General features: G+C 40.0%; 1 protein-coding gene across 8 annotated transcripts in view; it reads right to left on the bottom strand.

Annotated features, from left to right (window-relative positions):
- The window catches only part of CELF2 (CUGBP Elav-like family member 2), a 551,351-nt gene that overhangs the window by 189,171 nt on the left and 338,092 nt on the right, over nt 1–24,088 (bottom strand). The window lies entirely within an intron of this gene.

Genomic DNA, 24,088 nt, shown 5'->3' with positions numbered 1-24,088 from the left:
ATCAACAGGAGGACCACTGCGACCCCGAGCCTACTAAGATATTTAGTAAAAGTTCAATGTGTCCCAGGAAATTTAAGTAGATGCACTTCTCTGAATATAAAAATGCTCAAGAATTCCTCCTTGTTTATTTTAGGCAATCTTTTTCCTGTACTGTATCTCCTCATCAATGCCATGGAGCTGCACAGCCATCAGGAGTTTCCACGCTTAACAGACCCTATCCATGCTGAATGGACAAAATTAGAATGTTAAAAAAAAAATAATAAAAGGCCACTGTAAAAAAAAAAAGCAGTAAAAGGGAAGGATCAACATTACCTTAAATATTCCCAGCACTGCATTTAAGTTCAAGCAACACAACACAGACTTAAATGAGTGACAAAGCAGTTCATGAATGCTGAGGAAGTGACAGCAAGTGTATCCCAGTGTCACAACATCCCTAGCTGTACTCCCAGAGGAAGCAGTGGCCCTGCCACATTTCTTCTTCATTAGCACGGATGTGGACAGACACCTTATCCACTCCACCTCCTCCCACTGGATTTACACAAGGGCCAGTTCCCAACTGCAGAAATTCACAGGTCTCTCCTGTGCTCTCTGGTGTGAGTCCAAAGCAGAAGGTGTAGAATTTTCATGTTTATGCATTCATATATAAAACCACGTTTCTACCTCCCAGGCAGATGTTTTTCTTATTCACCCCGCTGGCATCAACACAGAATGTGTGGGATGATGTTAATAACTCAGCACTATTAATGTACAGGAGGGTAAAATAACGTAGCAGCAAACAGTGATATAATGAAAATATATCTAGTTCTCTCTCAAAATAGCCCAGTATATGAGGATCTAAAAAAACATGCCAAATTCTTCCCTAGTGAAAAAGAAATGCAACAAAATCTATCTAAAACATGTAGGTGCTACTTCAGGTTTGGAAGTTACCATGTTTCAATTTGAAAACATCTGGGACAGGCTACAGGAAGAAAAGAATAAGATCTTTAAACACTCACTATTATTTTAGTTATTGTCACATATATTTTCTCTGGGTTTTGTGGAATCAAGCTACTAGGCTAGGTCAACATTCATTATGGTGTAGTAAAGCTGTTCACATGCTTTTACACAGCTTGTGCTGTAATTTAAATAGCTGTTAAAAAAAGATTTAGTCATCTTTTTTAGTCATATCTTAAGTTAAAATGCATCATAGTCTAGCTACTAAGCATTGCTCCAGGAAGAGAAGCCCTCTGTCTATCCCTTGGAGAATAATTTGCCATAAAATCTCAAATCCTCCTCTTTCTGTACTTTCTACTCCTTGATTTCATGACTCTCCAGATTCAGAGGGCAAATGTTGCTGGTGAAGAGGTTGTTATGCTTTTGTGAAACCTGCAGGGGTGCTTTGGGTGCAGCACAAGATGCATTAGCAGTAGAAACATATACCTAAAAGTGAGAAATGTAGAAAATCCTTTAAAAGGACTGGAAAGGATATGCTTTTCATTAAAGCACAAGTTTTAATTCAGATCAGAAAGAAAATACAGGAGAGGTTTGTTTAATTTAGGTCTGAATTTGGTACCTAAGTAATTTGCCATGCTGGGGGAACAGGGTCTTGTAAGATTTAGAAATGCAAATCAGAGAGTCAGCCCTGATTTGTAATCTGCTTTAATTTCTCTTTAAGATTATGAAAAAATTGTAAAAGCCTAGTGATATACAACAAGGAAATAATAGCATAATCCCATTTTTTTTCTTCAAAAATTAGCTGAAATAGATGTGCATTTATTGGCAGATTAAAAAAAAAAAAAAAAGAAAAAACAAAAGAATCAAACAACAAACAACCCTCATGTTACTAAATAGCTCAAGAACACCAATGTAGTTCTTTGCCTTTGGGTGCTACTCTGTCTTAGTGAAACAAGTTTTTGTGTACTTGCTCCCCAGACTGATAGGTACTGTCTGAACAGCAATTTCCCCATCTCCTTAAGTGTTAACCATTTGCAGCAGTAATTTGTATAACTTCAGGCAGTAAGTTAACATGAGGCAGCTCTTGCAGAGAGAATTCAGAAATATGCAAAAATGGAGACAACCATTCCTGCTTTGGTGCATGCAGTGTTAGTAAATCCAGGGGGAATCCTTCTATCTGTCTGGAAAACCAGGAGCAGAAGAAGCCTCAGTGCATGTATTAGCAGCCTGCCAAAGGACAAAGACAGTGGCAGGCAGATTCTGTCATCAGCCAGGCAAGATGTCTTGCAGTGCAGATTGGATTCCCTGAGTCAAAGATGAGAAGAAGGGACAGAATCATTCCCTAAATTCACACACATTGCCAACTGGCAGAAATGAGATTCCTTCTCTTTAAAGCATGTTCTTACAAAGACTTCTCCAGAGCAACCTTCACTGATAGTTGTTATGGGAATATCTACCAATTTGAGATCTTGTCCCTGCCTTCTCCATATCCTCCCATAAATACCTGGAGGTTCCTCTGAACCCTTCTCCTCTCCAGACTGAACAAGACCAGGTCCCTTGCATGGCACGACAGGAAGACAAGAAGCAACATATTCATGTTAAAAGGAGAGTATCCCACTGAACAGAAGTAAAAACATTTTCCCCATGAGGACAGTCAGCCTTTGGAACAGGCTGCCCAGAGACACTGAGCAGTCTCCATCTGGGGAGGTTTTTAAGACACAGGTGTGTCACACGCTGAGAAACACGAGCTGACTTCACAGCTCTGAGCAGGAGGTTGGGCTGGAGATCTCCTGAGGGACCTTCAAACCTCAGCCACCACATGATCCTACCACTACTACCAACAGCAGGAGCAACACCTTCTGAAAATGAGAAGTGACAAGAGAAAGCCATCAGATCATGGAGGGATGAAACTGAAATATCAGAGAGTATGAAACAAGTGCATTCTTATTCCAGGGGCAGCATAACCATATCTCATGCACCCCAGCACCAGCTCGGTCTTATGTGACAGGATAGGAAGCATCAAAGTATTTTAGTGTTAATAAATGACATGCTATTTACTAGCAAAGAACAATTGTCTTGCAGAGGATAAAGATCACCAGACCATCTCAGATTTAATTCAAAAAATCTGTCCCACTTTGCTACAAATGGATATTTGCAGCAATTAGGGATTGTGACTTTTTGCTGTCTGAAAATGCCATACTAGATATAGGAATGAGTGATGGATATTTTATAGTGCCTGATAACCTAGGCATCCTAAGAAGATACAAGATTTCTCTGCACTTAGAAACAGAGGAGAAGCCTCAAGGTAGGTTACATCAAATTGCAAACTCAGCTCATACTTTAAATATGGTAAAGTTATTCTGGAAGAGCTGATATTACATATGCAAGACAAAACCATAAAAGAGAAAACTAAAACAAGGTAACTAACATACATTTGAAGGGAAAAGTTCTTCCACAGTAGCACCCTCCACTCTTTAAGATATACAATTAAATATGCAGTTATAAAAGTAGGAGTCATCCTGAACATCACATCACAGTGGGTGAATCTACAGAAATCTTTTAGCAGCCCCCAAGGAAGTGCAGTTAGAGTAATTTCATATTCAGTGTAGCATCTGCTAACACCAATGAGGTCACATTTTTGCAGACCCTTTGGTTCTGCTTCCAGAGGAGAAGCTACTGCAGACAGAGAAAGGAAAACCCCATGAGTGAATGCTAAATGTGTGCTGTGGAACCACTTCCCGTTTAAATGACTTGCAGGACAGAGACTAAATTATAAACAGCCTGAGACAAAGATTCTAACTTGTAGCTGTCGGCCAGTTTGATTCCCAGGTTCAACTCCACATTTAAAACCCCTTAAAAACCAGATAAGCTGGTCAGACACCACCAGAGTATCTTTACTCTGATGTGCTTCAAAGTCCAAGGAGCATCAGTGAATATCTTAAACTTATGAATCATCTCCAAGCTACATAAATCAGAGTAAAAAAGAAATATTTTTTACATCCTCAATGAGGTTTTCCCAAAATCTTATTACTGTGTTGCTCTCAATCATTTTAGCTATATCAATGCTTTCACTACAATTCAAACCCTCTGATGGGGTCACACAGCTGGCAAGACAGACCAAGGAAAACATGAACCGTGTGGCACTGAAGTGCAAAAGGCTCACACATGCCAGAAGGGAGCTTTGTGTGACTACAGAGAAAGGCAAATGGATGACAAGAAGATGTGGCTTATTCATAAAAAATCTTGGAAATTCAGAAATTTTATAACATTTGCTATAATGTTCGTAAGAACATTTCTACAGGCTGCTTGACTGTTGTCTCTTACTCTTTAACAATGCATAATAGAGGCATATTTAATATATATGTTTTTTCTCAATTGAGAAGTTGATGCAACTATCAAAAGTGAGCATCTAAAAATAAAGAATAACAAGCCAGCAGATGCAGAGGGACTCTGCACAGAGTCCTGGCTGCTTGTAAGTATTCAAATCATAAACACAAGGTCCCTGCACCTTTGCTGTGCACATTAAAATGGATATTTCCAAGACTGACTGGAAATATTCAACTCCTTTCCTGAGATACCTAACAACACCACCTAAAAGCACCACTGCACAAAGAAATAAGGCTTATAAGCCATCTAATGCAAATTTATTTTTCAGTGCTGTGTTTTTCATTCTGTGTATATCCACACCTGTGCTGTACTTCCAGACTGTGTATTGCAGTTCTTAGAGCAGGCACCACCCTGATCAGAATATACCACCTTGCCTTTTAACTCTGCCTTCTTTCTCCAGGCATTCTGAGCACAGGAGCAGCAAGGATCACGATGCCACTGCAAGACACAACCCATGCTTCACATGGGAAAATTAAGGCACTAATGCTCAGATGGGTTTCACTGAGCTGCAGAAGCCTCAGTAAATACCACATTAGTAACCCAGACACTTCCCCTTCTTTCTACAGTCAATAACAAGAAACAAGGGGACCAGACATCCCTGACAAAGATTTTTAGGTAAATGGACTTCTCTTTCAGGTTCTATGAGGTGTGGAGAGTATTAACCCTGTTTTACATACTTTCTGCACAGAAATGTCTCTGGGGAGAATGGTAGCATCAAACAGACACTTTTTCAACCTTCCTAAAAATCTGACTTAGCCCTTGCAGGACTTTCCTCACTGCCATGCAGTAGGACAAAAAAAAAGTTTTAAATCTGTAAACACAGCCTATTAGAGAAGAAGTGCTAGGTCACCAGAAGATAAAGGAGTAAAAGCAGGACTCAACTCCCAAACTCCACTTTCAAATGCCAGATCATGTATTTTTTAAATCCTCTTTAGCTTCTATATTCATCTTCATGCCAAATGGTACAGTCTGACTGACATTGACCTTTCATGTATAGGAAGCTACACAGAGAGAAATGATGTGGTCATTAAATTCCTAGTTTCTAAAATTTTGGCTGGAATTAAGATCCAATATTAAGTCAGTTAAATAAGATTGTCAAAAAGAATGAAAAACTGACTAATATATATTAAATATCTGGCCTTTTCTTCCACTTTTTTTGTCCCCAAGTTTTCCCATCTATTCTTGGCCACTAGAAAAAGGTGGTAAACATAATTCACTATTTTCTCAGCAAAATCTATGTTCTCTGTCACAATGTGAACAAAGGGCATTTTTTTTTCTTTCTTTCAGTGGTTTGATGGACTAAAGAAGACAAAGTCTTAGAAAATGTCTGCCTCTGCCTCTTCCTCTGATGGAGGAAAAAAAATTGTGGCAATCCAAAGAGAAAGAATGTAGTGAAAGTGCTGAAGAGTCTTTAAATGGGAGCAAGAGCTTTAAGCCTGCTGCACACAGGTCAGCCAGCACTTTCAGAACTTAAAAAAAGTATTTTGAGAGAGATGAAATAACTGTACAATGATTCTGTGCCAGGCACTATCTGTTTCATTAGAAAAAGAGATGAAAAATGTTTTGATCAAAGTTGTTTAGTTTTTCTATGCTTGCTAGAACCACCAAAACACAGAACAGAAGTGGATGTAGTCCCAGCTTGCAGCACTACAAAACTGGCTGGAGGCATCAGTAAATTTGGATGATTTTGGGTGCTTTTCTGTTATTTTGTTTTTCTGCCTTTAAGTATCAAATACTACCTACACCTACAGACTATATTCAGCTGGAATACAATTCTGCTAAATCTCATGGGGTGTACAACATTTGGATCTTACATGTCTTAAAAGCACCACAAACCATGCAAAATCCCCCCACAAACAACAACTAAATAATTCTCAGAGGATCCTTGGGGCTTTTACCACTGCCCATCAGTAAATTGAGGCACAGACACCCAGAGAAGTCCTCCCTAAAGGCTTGTGAACTCTGCGGGTGGAGCTGCAGCTACAACTCACCAGGGACTTCTCTCCTTTCCTTTTCCTGCAGGCTTCACCATATAGGAAACATTTGTTTCCCAAAAATCAATCCTCCAAAGCACATATTTCATAGCTTTTAATAATTTTTAGGCCTGGATTCTTTATAAACAACAACTGAGGCAAAAGATAGGTTGTCAGCCCCCCATACTGAGCATTCACTGAAGCAATGACAGGAGTGTCTGGGTGTGGGAACACTGGGAGATGCACACCTGGGATGCAGCATCCCCATTCCCAAACTGATGGAGATGCTGGGCCTGGTTTCAGAGCTGCACAAGGAATGGTTATCACACAACACAATCACAGAACAGGCTGGGCTGGAAGGAACCTTAAAAATCATCTTGTTCCAAACCCCCTGCCATGGGCAGGGACACCTTCCATGAGACCAGATTGCTCCAAGCCTGGTCTAACCTGGCCTCGAACACTTCCAAGGATGGGGAATCCACAACTTCACTGGACAACCTGTTCCTGTGTCTCACTGCCCTTACAGGAAAGGATTTCTTCCTAATATCTAATCTAACCCTGTCCTCTTTGAGCTTAAAGCCATTTCCCTTTTTCATATCACTACATGTCCCTGTCAAAGCCCTACCCCAGCTCTCTCCAGGCTCCCTTCAGGTACTGGAAGGTGCAATTAGGTCTACCCAGAGCCTTCTCTTCTCAGGATGAAAACATCCCAACTCTCTGCCTTTCCTCATAGAGGTGTTCCATCACTCTAATCATCTTGGTTCTCCTCTGGAACCACCCCAAGAGGTCTCTGTATCATGGTCCTTCCCCTCATCCTATCCCTTAAATGCATGTAGTTCCATTTATTTACTACTCCAAACCCGGTGACTCGATTCCTTTTTGCCAGTGCTGCCCCATACAACAGGTCCTTGATCCCTTGTTTGAGCCCAAGAGTTGCCATAAAACAACAGTTTTAATCTGTTTTATCCAGTCCTAGTAAATAGAAATTTTAGCAGGTATTTTTTTGCCTGCTCTGCCAACTAGATACTTCATAAAGTGAAACAGAACCTCAGCTTCCTTCAGGGCACCTGCTTTCAATTACAGGAAACATACGGCACCTTCAGATTTTTCAGCTTTCAACATCTGTGCTTTGCAGGTACGATTTGTTGCATTCAAATTACTGTTAAAGCTGCAGAGTGGTGTAGAGCTTCCAGGGACATGCTTGAGAAACACTAGAGATGGACAGAAAGTAATGGTTATTTGCAATTGCTTTTTAATGACTGATTAATGCCTGTTCTGAACCAAATCCTTTAAATTGTTTCGAAATCTCACCTTGTTCCTCTTGGAAAGTCCATTCATCCTCAGCTTGATTAGAAACATCACCTCTACCCTGCAGCAGATGAACACCCTGGCATTGCTCCCCAGCCAAATCCACCAGTCTCACACCTTACTCCAAAAGATAACACTATAAATAATACCTCTAAAAGGCAAAACAGCCTGTTGTATCAGCCAGGCACAGCTGGTCACCACGCTGGGATGAGACAGTGACAGCCACAGGTTTAATTCTGCACTGGGTTAAATCTGTCACTCAGGGACACACACATGCACACAGATTTATACACTCCCACCTTTTCCAAGCAGGACTGGTGCATACAAACCAAACCAGCTCATCTGAGCAGCCCCTCAGGACTCCTCCAGGCTGGTGCAGCGTGACACAAACCTGAGTGTCTGTGCCTAGACACATCCAGGTGCATTGAGGGCAAGAATCTCACATTAACCAGCACCGTGGTGCTCCCTGCTCCTGCTGCCAGCCCAGCCTGCTGCCTCCTTATTTCAGGTATTGTCACATCACAGACACTGCTTGCCAAATCACACAAGCTAAAATAGAACTTCATTACTGCTTCTGCTGGGCCTAGCTGAGGAAAAACTTGCTGGCTCTATGGAACAGCAGCCCCAAGGTCTAACCAGGAGACAGAAGGAGAAGCAGCAGAGGGAATGATGAACACCACAGTTACAAGGAAAAGACAGGGGGGAGCATTTTCTAATCTAGACCTGAAGGAATAGATTTTCATGGATGGATGGATGACAGATCTGTGGCAGAGCAGGACTCACGGGAATGCAGTGTGGAATCCACTCTCCAGGATCAAATCCAGTTGCTTTGCTATATACTAAAGACTACTGGAGTATTTAGGTATTTACACTCTTTATTATTATGTTTCTATTCTTTTCTGATTTATAACAACATTATATGATTTCATATTTATTTACAAGGATCATCCTACTGCTTAAGGTGAATTTAGATCCAGTGAGCTTAAAATTTCACTGAATTTCACTGAGCTTAAAACCACAGATTACTATGGAGGTATCTATGCTGAGGAAGTGCCCCTCCTTCACCTCTTCACTGTGTAAGCAGCTGATAGGGCTGTGTATGTCAGAGAAATTAGGACTAGAGAAGAAATAAATTATTATGTTTAGAGAACTAATAGCTTAAGAGGATGATTTTAGACTTGAAAAAACTTAGAAAAGGAAGCTAGAAAACAACTTGGGTTTAGTTAATATAAAGCAAATCTCCCAAATTAATGCACACAAACTTTCCAGTCTGTGTTTTCTCGTACATCAGCTACTTTTGTGTAAGTTTGCACCACAAAAATGAGCAGAACATTGTAGCACCTACTAGTTTGTTTTACACCTTTTAACTTGGATTCAGCTCTGGACTCCTGTTTCCTCCAGTTCTACAGGAGCAGTAGGATGGGATCCAAGTTCATCTTTGCATTCCAGGCAGGCTACACCTCCTACATTTGGTTCAGGACTTTTTCTAATTTAATTATGTTTGCACTTGGATGTAAGCTAAGTCACAGCTCAACCATTAACTGTGCTCTGCTGTGGCATCTACCCTCTATATTTGACTTCACTAACTGCCTAATGTTTTGCAGTGAGTTTCTGATAAGTATGTGTTTGCAGATTTTCATGACAGACTAATAACACCAAAGGAGGCTCCAGGAACGTTTTAAATAAATATTATGCGTATATTTTCTCAACAGTGTCTGCCTACCAGCACCTTTGGAGCTACATAATCTTATCTAGAGTACGTTTGCATTCTGTTTGCACTAAGCAATGTGGTCCATTGCTACTGAGCAGACTGTTATTTGATTAAAACATTATGCACAGCGTAGTTCCAGGACAGACAATCATGTGGTTCTGAAGAGGCAGCAGTTTCCATTTCTGTCTTGCAAATTTCTGCTTGCCATCAGTAGGTATCTCTTCATTAATCATAATGAATAATGAGTAGATGAAGGCCTTTACCTGGCCCAGGGACTTTTTAAGGTATTGTGAGAAACTATGTATGTGCTCTCCTGCCTTTGTCGTTTCCCTTCTCTATTGTTATTCCCCATTTAGGCCCAGGATGGATGCCTGGAATGTAGGTCCAGCTGTAAATGATTGGAATTTGCAGCAGCTTCAGAGCAGGAATCTTCCCTGACTGTGTCAGGAGATGACAGAACATCAATTCAGGGAAGATGCTCGAGCTTGGTGGAGAGCAGATGTTAGGCATCTTAACTTTTTCTGGTAATTTATTATATTGTCATCTTTTCGGCTGCTATCAGCAGATGGTTGAACAGTTTGGAGTGGTAGCCAAACTGAAAAGAATTGAGTAGTGCCACTGAGCACATTAGACAGACAAGACCTGATGAGGGCATTATCTTCTCATTCGAAATATGAAAACTGAATTCCACGCTCGGCCATTTGGACATGTCTCATTTATGTATCGCAACAGTCTAAACTATAGCAGTCACCTATATATTCCATATATGAAATAAATTTAAGCTAGGCTAGTTACTAGTAACAGCTGTGAAAGCACAGGCTCTGAAACTCATCTGCTGCAGACAAATCTCTAATCTCTTTGGCTCAGATTTATTAAATTTATGTGTGTGGGATTTCCTGTTTAGTCCATGAAGAGAAATAATCATTTTAGAGGGCAATTCAGACTTCAGGTGGACTAAAATGGAGGTAGAAATGTTTTTCTATTGACTATAGAGGCATCCTAGGCCAACTCTAAGATAAATACCCTATCTGTAAAGGAGGAAAACAGCTTTGTCACAGCAATATCATGAAGATGAATAGAATAAATATGGCTTAGAATAATGATAGCAATTATCTACCTCAGTTAGATAAAATTTCTTGTTTTCTCTTCAACTTGCCTGCTAATACTACACCAATATACACCTGCTCTGTAAAGACAAAGCACTCCCTTTCTATTTCAACAGTTTAAGAAGGTGTTGGTACAAGCCCAAGACCAGAAAGGACATCCTGTGTCACCCAGCCAGTAAGGGTACACCCAAAAGTGATCTCATTCATGTCCTGCAGCCCAGTGATACCAGTAACAGGACACAGACTTTGTGCTGAGCCTGCACATCCTCAGCCCCAGGCATGTCAGTCTTGCCTACACTGGTATTGCCCAACTTGGAGCTTCATTTCATCTGCTTTAGCTGCAGCAGCAATTTTTCTTAATGGCCAGGTGGCTATTGCCTCATATATTTTGCTTTTGCTTGTCTTTGCATAATGATGTGGTTTATGTGCACTTTTTATACAGACAGCAGAAACTTGCAGTTACTCTGCACAAGATGAAATATTTATGATCCCAAGGTAACAACAGAGTGCAGAGGAACACAGACCTGGTATCATAATGGAGAGCTCTGAAGAGGCTACACAAGGTACAGTGCAGAGGAGTGGAGGCACGGGCAGGTATTAGACAGGGCACAGCCTGACACTCAAGACCCCAGAGCTACAAAAATTCACCTACAGCTGCCTAACAAAATGCAAATCTGTGGTTTTAGGGTAAGACAGAAAAAGTAGCAAGATATGTAAGACATTACATACATCTTGAATGGGTGGTGTTGCAGTCCAAGGGAGAATGAGCAAGGTGCAAAAGAAAGTTAGAAAACATTAAAAAAACAAACAAAAATAAAAACCCCCCAAAAAACCAAAAAACCCCCAAAACCCCACCCACCAAACCATTAAAACAGCCAGAAGAAGAACCCAGAATGAGGATTAGGAAACCATCAACATCATGCTCATAAAGGCAAAAAGGAAGAAGAAACCTCCATTATCAAGGTACCCCTCCCAATGATGCCCGTGGTATCTGACTACTTGCCCTCACCACTTCTCAGCTCCAAAAACTAAAGCTCTTTGAGTAAGGATGAGAAAAACTCCTTGGATAGGAGTAGACGCTCAGAAATATCCATCTCAAATGTGTTATGGAAGCTCTCCTCCCTTATAACACTGTTCCTTCTTTTCTCTTAATAAGTAGATCAGGATTAATAATAATAATAATAATAATAATAATAATAATAATAATAATAATAATAATAATAATCTTTGATGAGACCATTAAGATTTCAATTACACTAACAAAAAAATTTTGCCTCTTACACAGGGAGCACATTTCACTTGCCTGTAAGAAGATTTTGAATCTGAAAATGTTCAATATTAAAGCTAGCCTGATGCTTTCATTCCTCTTCCAAAACAGCCAGAACAGAAACTCATAGCTCTGACCAAGAAAAGAAAAAAAGCAAAAAACTCACCAATTTTTTTAGCATGAATATGACCAGTTTCTATCCATTACTGTCTTGTTCTCCACTGTAGTTATTTACTCTTTCCATATTACTTGCACAGTGATCACAGTCCTGTTAGGCACTGCAGAGCCTAATCAAGACAAAATATTTCTAGCCTCAGTTTGTAGGAGTCATGGCCTCTCACATCCTTTTCACAGAGGAAACCCCAGCACAGAAACAGAGCTTATTCAGGAAGTTTACAGTGAGACCTGATGTGACATTTAAGAGGAAAAGAGCAGCCATGACAATTTTATGCTGATTTCAAACATTTGGGTTTGCTGCAGTAGTTGTTGAGTAGTAACAAAGCAAATTGCAAATACCATAACAATCACGATAATATGTTAATAGTTTTAATTGAAGTAATTTCTGCAGACAATAAGAATTATACCCTAATGTGTTAATTAATATGATTAGGAAATGTTGTGAAAATGAGTATGTAAAATGATATCACATGGTATCTGGAAAGGCATGTATAGGGCTGGCTCCTCAGAGCTCTCCTCGAGGTGAGATTTATGGACATTAACACACAGGGCTTCAGCAAGGTAAACAGCTGTTTCGATTTTAGTTATAATGAACATTAACTCCACATCCCCATTTCTGCTTAATTAAACCTCTGTCTCTGCAACCGATCAAGAGCAAACAGCAAAGGTAACAGGCACTAATTGGGCCCTGTGCAATTTCAGCCTCAGCTTGGAGCCCAAGTGGTCTGTCTGAACCAAAAAACTCCTGCAAAATAGAAAAGTTTCTCTGCTGCTCCTCTCTCCAGCATTCCCAACAATTTATTCACTCAAAGCCAAACAATATGTATGCATCATAAAAAAAATAATAATAAAATGGATCATACAAAAGCACTGCAAAATGTACAATGTGAAAGAATAAATTAAACGCCTTTTTACTGCTGTGGCTGTGCAGGTTGCCACTTCCTTATTATTTCTTATAGAACGTCAAGTAGTAAAAAAAACGCTGAACCCCTAAGGAATTCAAAAAAAGACTCTCAGGAAGCCTCCTGCTGGACATCTGACAGCCAGCTCCTGGGCATTTTGATTAATCTTCACCCTCCCCAAGAGAGGATCACCACTGTGCCAGCACAGAGTTAACCACAGAACCATGGAAGAGACAGAGAAGGAGGCAGCAAGCAACCTGCTCTTTAAGAGCACGTAAAACCCCCACGAGATGCATCTGCTAAAAGTGAAAGCCTCAGGAACCTGGTGCTGTGTCCCCAATGTGTTTTGAAGAGCCCACAGCCTCCCTGTACAAAATGTCCCCCCATCCTCCTCGCGACACGCATCAGCCAGCACCAGAGCAGCTCCATCTGAGAGAAACTGGACATGACAGAGCACAGACTGCTCCCACCACACTTACTGAGGAAAAAAATAAAAATAGAAGGACTTTCGCCCCAGAGGACACCAGATAATTTCACGTTATTCTGTTAACGAATCTTTAAGACACGATAGAATAAGAAAATGGTTGAAATACCTCACAGCCCCCTCGGATGTGGAAGTGACAGCTGCAGCCTTTCTTCAAGTGCCTCACTTCACGAGCATGCTCCTCAAGGTTTCTTTCCGACCTACAACCTTTATCTGAGCTTCCTTTGTGGCTTAGCAATACAAGAACTGTCGCTCAGTCGTTACGCTGAAACCACTCGCTCCCTGGTTAACTTTTTTTTCCCCTCGCAGCTGAAAGCTGCAAGTTCACAAATGTAGAAGGCAAAAGCTAAGGAAAACACCCTGTGGTTCTCTACAAACACACAATAACCTTTAGTACAAAAATGCATTTTAACTTGCGGCGCAGTAATAGGCAGTTGGGATTTACATGCACAACGAGGTTCATCTTCAAAAAGCACCATTTTGTAGCTCTCTGAAGGAAGTGGTAAATACTGTGCACTCTCTCTCACCCCTTCATGGGAGGCTGGCTACCTATGCCCTGAACTGAGAGCAGACCTCAAGCATAAATCACTTAATTGCTCATTTTATTTGATACCCAAGTACCTCATGCTAATAAAGTTAAGCATAAAGAATTACAATGTGACAAATTATACGCCCATCTCATAAAAAAAATATTACCGAAACAGAGCCGGGTCTGAAAGGCTCTCAACAACGTACAGTGCAGGGCTAATTTTAGATGATTCCTCAATCACTGGACAGTTTGCAGTGTACACAGCCAAGCCAACTCAATCAACTGGCTTCTATCTCCATGACTCCAGGTCACATTATCTCATGAATGAACTGTTATGTAGGTCAGTCAAGAGTCATCTAATTGGATGCACGTTTCAGCCTTGGCATTTATGCTCTAGATATCAAAGCAGTAGACAACTGGGTAAGTCGAAAGAAAACATGAAGGAAGGGGCTGTGATAATTAGGTTTTGTTTCAGACAACAGGCATGGGAACAGATGCTAGCAGAAACTCGCATTTAGCCACTTTCCTTCTAACTGGATATAATGCAGGTAGAAAGTGCAGGAGCAACAGGAGCTTTGCTGGGTCACAGGTTGGAATTTAGTCACAAATCAAGCTCTGTCCTGCTAAGGTCCCTCAGCTTGGCTGGGAGGCACATTGGTCTCTGCTGAGGCATGTGCCAAATCCGTGTCTGCTTACTTGCAGTAACTGATACCACCCAGTCTCCTCGCAGAGGCCCGAGCAGTCACCAGGAAGGAATATTTTTGGTTGTTCCCAACTCAAGGTGGATTCTAGACAACAACAGAACTGAAAGTTTCCATTCTCCATCACCAATCTGAGTCATGCTTGTGCTTAAATGTTTTAAAGAGCAAGGTCTTTGGGGAGACTTCCCAGCATGGCTCATGAACTGTTTGTTTAGCTTTGCAAGCAGAAAGCTGATATAAAATACACTGGAATAGTAATCCTGGTAATATTTGGGTAAAATGAAGAATATCAGACTGGAGATGCATGATGAAACTAAAGTGAAAGAGTTCTTGCTTTGCAGAAATGCTTTGACAGACATTTCTTTTCACTTCCCCTTCAATCCAAGCTATTCTAATTTAGACGCAAAAACAAAATTGCAACTGATTAAAATTGGGTTGGCGGTAGTTCCCATATGAGGAAACACACAGCTCACAATCAGATAAAAGCCAAGCTGCCTAAATGCAGCCCTGCCTGTACTTTATAGCAGTGACCCTGCAGATATTTACTATTTATTTGTGTATTTTCCTTTTTCAGAAACAGCTCACAAAGGATTTTCTCCTCCTTTGTGCTCCCCCAACTTTAAAAATAAATTTCTGTAGTACAAAGGGTTAAAACTACTGAAGTGAAAGCAAAATGCCCAAGGCCAAGTTTTCCTGCAGCCTGTGTACTTGGTTGCATTTTCATCTCCTGTGTCCTGACAGCTGTTATCTTCAAGTGTGCTTCGACATGCCCACTGCTGTTCCAGCAGTCTTTTTGTTTACCTCAGAGCTTGCTTTTAAGAGCTATAAAACCTTGATGCATGCAGTTTGTAGAAGGGGGATGCAAGAAATAACATTTATTTATAAGGGAGGTATCTTTTGCTGTCTTGTCTCCACCTGCTTCATAACAGGGATTTTTAAAAAGACTCCAAAGTATGTTAAAAAAATAAATAAAGTAACCCCCCATGTAGCATTTTTTTAACCTGCTCCCCATCTCCAAAATAGCCTTTGCTCCAATGTTCTTATGTCCCAGCAACAACTGCTTTGCACTCACATGGTGTGACTCCTAGGAGGATGTGAAAGAAGGTACAAACATCTGTTAATTAAGTCTCAATTTGCACATGAGATGAGTAATACACGAATTTTACAAATGGATATGTTGGAGCACACAGCAGTGAATAAAGCTGGCCAACTTGAGTATGAGATAGAAGGAGGGAGACCAAGTTTCCTTGTTCTGGCTACTATTCTTGCAAATAAAATAAAAATAAAATAAAGGCCATATAAGTGCACCTCAGATGTTGTTGACTTCTACTTTGCAAAAGACAAAGTCAGAATAATTTCCCAGAAGATAAACACAGATATCCATACAAACAAAAACCCCCAGAAACTAGTTATTGATGAATAAAATTGCATCAGGTCCAATTTGCAAGACAGAGTATTAATGTGTTTTTAATAGCTGAACCAAGGGACGGTCATTACACAAAGTTTTAATTCTAGTACATTAGTGCTGCATTTATACATTAGCAGTTAATGTGATAATGTCAAACTCTCCACTTGTTGTGACATCATAAAAAATACAGGATGTTTTATATTCTTTTTGACAAAAAAATAATCACAACTATTATTAAGCTTTCCTTCTCCAGTCATTGAGAGATTGTTTATGCTGCTGTATCAATTTTACATGCAAGATGAAAACTATAATGGAAGGGCAACAGATGCTAAAAATGTAAATCTTTGGTAAATTGCACAATCAACAAAGGCAGAGAGGGTTTTGCTGCTGTTTTTCAGTTGTGGTTGTTGTTGTTTTGGTCTTTTTTTTTTTGCAAATGAAATCATTCTAATGCTCCTTGACCTGTCAATGCCATTTTTAATGGCATGCAGGAAATAAATTATTAGTAGTGAAAAAAACAAAAGTGAATCTGAAAGTCAGCTTGAGGAAACAGCCTCTTCAGCAGAGATGTTTTTTGGATTCTTGAAAAGGCACATGCAAAGCTCTGACACTCAGCACTGTTACAACAGGCTGATACTGCTCAATGCTCATTTTGGGTAGTTCAGGATCAAGATTCAATGTGTTGAGCCCAGTATGCAGGCACTGTGTATATCCACCAAAGGCAAAGTATCCTCCCAGGATCAGCACTTACAGCACAGACTATTCCCCTGAGATCACACCTAGATCTTCCCATATGTGGCTTCTAAATCAAGATGGTTGTGTATTATACTACAAAATTTTTAGCTACCTTCCTCCAGCCTGTCTTCCTCATTCACTTTCTGTAGATTATCATTTAGCAACATGAAAATTTCCTGAAGGTAATTACCTGGCTGCAATTCAAGGCATTAATAAAAATTGCAGTTTCCTTTGGCAAGTGGCTGTGCCTGGGAGGGCTGGAGGCACAAACACAGGGCAGGTGAACCTGTGCAGGCTCTGCCACGGCCCTTGCTCTGCTTTTGACTTGCCTCTTGCTTCCTACAAGTGCTTCTGCCCCACTTGGGGTTTTGGCAGGGGCCCTGTGTTTCTCAGGAGACATCTGCTGCCTCTTGGATTGTTTTTTTTTTGCCCCAGAGCTCTGGTAGATGATCTGCTGTGGGGATGATGCTGGGCTCTGCACATTTCAGCTGTTGGGGTGTGGTTGGGGCTCATCACCTCTGCAGGCACATGGTGGCAATTCTGCTAAACCACATCCTGATGAAAAAAGGGAAACTAGGTCACAGTCTTTGCTTTCACTAGTAAGCAGGTGGGGGTTTTGTTCTTTTCCTGACATTTTGTCTTTCCTGCAACTCTGTCACCTTTTCCCAGGGGTTGGCCTGATTCACCATTGCAAACTATCCCACCTGAAGGCAGGCTTAGCTTTGCTGTAGTCAGATTAAGAATATCAGAGAATTTTGACCACTGTGCTCAGGGCAGCATGGAGCTGATTAGAGCAGAAATCCTCAAACGTTCCTGAGTCATTGGTGACAAAGATGCCACCAATAATTGGAGCAAAGCAATGTTGGATCACATCTGGGTTTCTTCATCTTCAGATGGCTGCATCTGTGGACCTGACTACCACTGATACCTGTCTTTATTATTTTATTCTATTATGAAAAATGGCTTTTTCCCCGACTCCCCCTAAAAGCTCTTAATTGGAAACCACAAAAGTTTTCAGTAGTTTACATTATCTTTCCCATGATTTTCCTGCCCCATTTCTTTTATCCACACTGTAAAAAAACTGCCATACCTTCAGTACAGTAACTGTTTATAGTTGCTTTACCTTTCAAATACTTTCTCTTTTCTCACACATTATTTTTTTGCTTGTTTGTTTTGGAAGCAGGTGCTTTTAGACTTACAGACACAGTGAAGTTGCATCAATGTTTTGAGGATTGTTTGAATCTCTAGTCACTTTAAATGCATAGGTGAAGGAATATTTCAAAGATTTCTTTCTTTTTAACAGATATCCAGTGCTATCTTCCCTTCTTGTAGGCATTGAACTCATGCCACTATCACTCTGAAAGAGATTACACTAATTCTCTTGTCTGAAAAAGTATGTAGGCTTATGAAAAATAAAGTAAAATTATCAGTAAAGAAGCAGCTGACATCTTTATGGTGCCCACAAAACTATTAACTAAGCATGCAAATGGACAGCATATAATAAAAAAGACCTTCTTTTGGGACAATTTATGCAATTATGAATATGTAAGTTGTATTTTCATGTTCTGGTTTGACCTCTGCTTACTGAAATGTTGACAAGGACACATATTCTGACTGCAAGTCATGTTTTTGATGCATCCAAAAATACTCAGTACAAATCAAAATCTTAACTCGAAGGACACAACCAATTATATTGCACAGGAGCCTCGGCTTTCCCTTCTAAAAATGGGCAAAGTAAGTTTTCAGTCTGTGTGGCTTCAAAGAAAAAAAATTAAAACATGAAGGAAAGTTCCTAAGACAAAGAAATATATATGATTAGATTTTTAAGTTCTTTTTTGCCACAGAAATCTGGTATTTCTCCATCAATTTAAAGACTCCTAAAGGCATGATATTATTTCTAATCACCTGAACTTATCAGCATCTTCCCATTTTGCAAATTGTTTTAGGTTTCTCTAAGCTCTTTGATAATTTTAATTTGCAGGGACACATGAATGGAAGCCTCCATTGCCAAACACATTGTAAGCTCCATCCAACACAAAGATCAGTGCTAAGAGCTGCTTTATGTCAAAGGAAGGTGTCCTGGTGGGACTGACTATGGAAGAATTGTGCCTATTTTAGTTTATTTAGCTTTTAAACACACAGCTTCATGGAAAGGCAAAATTCAATGCCCTCTGCATCCCCCCAGAAGGCAGCCTGAAGTGGTTGCAGCTGGGCTCCCAAGGCACTTGCAGGCAGATCAGGAAAACATGCAGACAACAGAATGGTGCATCTCACAACTCACATCTCCAGCACTCCAGCAGTGAGGTAAGCAAGGTGATTAATATCATGGAAAGAAATCAGAAGGCATGAGACTAAAAGGGAATCGAATAAAATAAATAAAAAAAGACCCCAGCCACATTTATCTAAGTTCCATCAAAACCCAACCTGCACAAATTCTCTCCTGGCTCCTCTTACTGTGGAAGTTTTATGCCAGAGCTATTTGTTGCACTGGGGAAAATGCAGCTGGAAAAGAGATAAGAAAGGCATGAAAATGGAAGGCCTTATGACAACCAAGCTTGGCTTTGTATAAGGATCACGTTACACTGGATAAATCAAGTGTAATGGTATGTGATTGGGGCAGGTAAAGACAGGAGCACTAAGGAGTACAGCTGTGGTTTAATGCTTTCCTCCGCACGCTGGCAGCAGGGTTTCCTTATCAGCCCAGGCTCTCTGACTATCACAAACCTGAGCCAACCAGGAAAAATTTCCATTACAGAATATTTAGAGGGCAAAAGGTTAACTAATACAGAAAAGTGGGGCTGAACTCGCTGCAGAATGCAGTCAGTGAAAGAAATCTGGAAAAGTTGAAAAGGCTGAATTTTGGTACAGAGCAAATGCTGGGAACAAGTTCGTAAAAAAAATAAATCACTTGGACTTAAAATTCAAACTGAAAGCAGGAGGTCACATGAAAACTTCTAGGAAAAAAACAGAATTTCTAGTGAAAAATGAGATTATTGAATGTCCAACCATGGCTAGCAGAACTAGGTATTTTAAAAGGGCCTGAGTCTGAGCACTGGTTACTCACTGTATGAAAACTGAAAAAAACCCCCAGTATCTTTTAAAGATGGTATTTTAAGTTCTGAATTATTTTGGGAAGGGTAGAGATAATAATGGTGATTGTAGAGAATTATATTGGTAATTCTTCCCCTTAACTAACAACTTAGATAGAGGACCCAATGATTAACTAACATAAAAGGAAAAGATTCACACAACTTTACAGAACTAGGATACTTGGGATTGGAAACCTTTTGGAAATTGGTAAATTGATTTTAAAAATTACTTGAGGCTTTTGAAAGCAGAATTTGAACACAGTGCACTGAAGGCTATAAAAATTTCCAGTTTTTAGCCCAAGACTTTTGACAAGTTAATAAAGAAAGGGAATATATCACATTTCTTTTTTTTTTTTTCATTAAGGTGCTTATGCAGTTGAAATAAACACACAGCACATATCGAACTTCCTTTTCCCTTGAGTGTCTCAATGGTTATTTTTTTTAAGCCTATGATCTTGCAGTGAAATTAGTAAGCAGAAACTCATCATTAGATTTACCAAAAGATAAATTTTAACTGATGAGACCCAGATGGGAAGCATTATGTTCATACTGTAGTTTGAATCGAAATGTTAAAAACAGGAAACCAACTGAAAATTCAGTTTGCTCATGCTTTTAACACCTTCTCGCTAAGCTTAATAGTTTTGCATTGCACAATAGGAATTACTGGGCAGCAACTGCTACACCACTGCCTGAATTCTGACAGATGGAACAAAGTTATAACAGCAGTATTTAAATTTCTGAATTTTCAAATACTTTATATATTACTACATTGTCTCAAAGCTAACATAGAAAACTGAGAATTAGGCTCATTTGTGAGTGAAAAAATCATAGAATTGTAACTGAAGATAGCTGTATTCATAGGTATCACACAGAATTTATGTGAAAATAAAATACTTCTGGAAAGTCAGAGAAGGATAAGCTGTTTACTATTAGATTCCTGAGGTTTTGACACAACAATTGTCATTTTGCAGGGGTTCTGTGAGGCCTTCCTACCACACCAGCACAGAAACATTCTCTTGTCCTTTTCACCCAGCTCTGCAGACCTTAAAGCTCAAAATGAGCATAGGTACCAAGGAAGGCACACGCTCATGGCTGCAAGCACTTGTGGTGTGGTGCATTCTGTCTTCATGCTGGAACAGAGCTTCACATGAGAAAGTGAAGAACACAGCAGCACGAGACTCTGGTGAGTCACCACCACAACATCTCCTTTCTTCGCCCCCAAAACAATTGGATTATGGAAAAAAAAGCAGTTCCCAGTGTATTGCACCCCACAGACCTGCTCTGAAAGCTGATTCAACATGCTTTGAACAAGGTTTTATGCAGGAAAATGCCCATGAGCTGAAACCTAAATTTTCCTGGAAGCATGCACCAGATCTTCCCTTCGTCTGCCAAGAAGTCAGGAAGGTTTTGTAAGATGGGATAATGCAGGTATTTTCTAGTTCTTGATATTTTCCTGTTCCTCCAGAAGGATTTTGAAAAAGACAGTGCCTTTTGCTACCTGCAAGAGCAAGAAAGTCTCTGGAGAAGTCTTTAGGAAAGAGGAGGTTTGCCATTCACCAAAGAGTCAGCAAGAGCAAGGCTGCCTCTCCCAGCCACACTTTTGCCTCCCCCTGGACTCTCTCCACCCTGCATAATGCTCACACACAGAAGAGTAGAAAACTTCCATCACTCCCATTGCACAGCATCATCTGCTTTCCCAAAAAATATGAAGGGAAAAAAAAAGAACCTGAAAGTGCAGAGATAAAAAATGGAAAGCAGCTGAAAGTATTTATTTCAAAACTTGAGTATTTAAAGCATCACTCATTTTGTCCTCTCCAGTTAAGGAAGGGACAGGCAGGGTGAGATGCCTCTGCCAGAAGATGGAAACCTGGCAGGACCCTGGACTGTCCTTTCACCTGCAGGGCCAGAGACAGCAGAGAGAATCCTGAGCTCAGGGCCTGATCCTCTAATATTGCCTCATCTTAACAAAAACACCCAACAACTGACGGACATGAACCTTTTCTGACATGCATCCCTCCCACAAACCAACCAGACGCCTACCATGACTCCAGTTATCTGCTCTGAGCAGCAAGGTTTTGTACAACTCCAGTCTAATGCCTCAGAAAACAACAACTTTAGCACAAGAGCAAAGCTCTTCACCAAATCTGGCCCTTCTTAAGACTATCTCCTCCTACAACCAAACCAACTCATACACCCTCATGCGGCTACAACTTGAATGCTACTGCAGAAAGCTTGGCTGACTCCACAAATCACCTATGACACTTGTGGTAATTGGTAAATAAGAATGGGCTGCACATGGTCCAACAACAAATCCAGAGATTCTGAGGAAAAACAGCAAGTGCAGTGTGGAAAGCAGAAAAAAAAAAGTAGCAAGTTTTATATTCAAGTTAAAATTTTTAATGTCTACTTCAGAGAGGCTGCATTGGGTTTATGCAGCAAAGCAAGTGCCTGATGTCAGTACACTGGCATTTCAAGAACTATATGTAAAAATAAATGATGTGATTCAGTTTAACTGGAAAAAAATATCAAAAATCCAATCACAGAGCCACAAAGGGACACAGTCAACAAGTAAATAAAATATTCTTTGGTGAGGTAAACACAGAATATAAAACAAAGCCACCACCCCAAAGAGGCCCAAGGAACTCTTATCTAAGCGGACCCAGACAGCAGCATCTGTCTCCATCAGGAGCTATCAGGAAATCTGGCTTGCCCTGGTCCCTACCTGGTGGCAGCAGAGCAGACACATGCAAGGCATGGCAGACAAGAACTCAAGAAATCATACTCTGTACTACTCACAGCCAGCCTTCCAAAACCTCCCACCCCTTCTCCATAGGAAATCAGAAGTACAACACTCACTTCTCTAATTTTTTTTTCCCAATAACGAAGTTTAGCACTTCTGAGAAACACCCAGGATAATGTTGCTTCAGAAAGTGCAAGTAAATAACAAGCAGTATCTTCCAGCCCTCAGGGTAATAAGTTACACCCACAATCCTATTTAGCACTTTACATAATTCACAGTTTCTCTGGTTACATACTTCGTCAAATATGACATCCAGCTGGGAAAGTTGGTCCACTTTATTGTCATATGGCAGTTGCTTGCTTTACATCATCCAAATATCAATTAAAAAGTAAAAACAGAACTGTAAAGCAGCTATCTTCATATTTTCATGTCACACTTGCATACATGCACACAAATACTTGCTGTCATTCAAAGAGGAAAAATAACCCTGCCTGAAATGTAAACCAACTTTACACTGTTAGGCAGCAAGTGTAATTTCCAAAAACCTTGGAAAAGAGAACAATAAACACACATACTTAAATTCTGCTATTTTAATGGTGCAGTTTTTTAGATAACAGAAATTAAATCATAATATGCTGTCAAATAACAGATCTAGCTCCCAGAAGTCAACATGCCAGCTTTTTAAAAATACAGCATATGGATATAAAGCCTTTGTGGATACATACGCACTTAGCAAATACTAGAAAAATCAATCAGAATCAAAATGCAAACTCGCTGAAATTACTAGATGCCTTGTGTTATTAATTTCTAATTCTAATTGCTTGATTTCATTCATCAGCATTTATATATGCACCAGTACACTGCTGAGGCAGTTAAAATTAAACAAATCCCATTCTTTTCCCCAGAAAAGTAATGGATTCTAACAGTTGTTTTATTGCAATGAGAGATATTAACATGTAATTCTACTCCTAACTCCAGGTTATAATCTAAGTGGATCCATTGATCACTTGCAAAAGGCAACAAAAAGAAAGTTTTGCTTGATGCTGATGGCAAGTAAAATCCTGACTAGATTGTCCATTAGTGTCAGTGGAAATCCATCCAGTATCCAAGAACTACACAAATATTTTGCCACTGGCTAAATCAGAATCATGGCACACAAAAAGTAAAAAAAAAAACAGGAAAGGCCACATAATGAATGTATAGTAAACCCATATTGCTTTATATGAATGTAGCAAATTCATTACAAAGGATTTTACCTCCCACAAAATAAAACTAGCATAAAAAAATCCAGAGGAAAAGATTAGTATCTGAGGATTTACCTGAGGTTTCTATACTATTTTTCATGCCTAGCTCTCACAGCAGGTTACAAGTGCAAGTGGAATCATCTGTAACCTACAGATGGACGGAATAAGGTTAACTAGGGCAACAGAGAAAGTCAGCAACGTATTCCACAGAAAAAACTGCCTCTAACATGCACTGCATTAACAAACAGCCTTTGGAAAAGTAAATTTGTCACCCATGGGGGGAAAAAAAAGTTTAATTAATTAGTGGGGTGTACCACTATCCATTTAATGCACGCAGATCCCTATGGTTTAAATCTGAAGTTACATATGCGTATTGTATACACACAGAGTGAGG

Source organism: Ammospiza nelsoni, chromosome 5, assembly GCF_027579445.1.
Source record: "Ammospiza nelsoni isolate bAmmNel1 chromosome 5, bAmmNel1.pri, whole genome shotgun sequence".
Taxonomy (NCBI): Eukaryota; Metazoa; Chordata; class Aves; order Passeriformes; family Passerellidae; genus Ammospiza; species Ammospiza nelsoni.
Note: the sequence above shows the minus strand (reverse complement) of the source record. Positions and strands in the feature narration are given on the sequence as shown.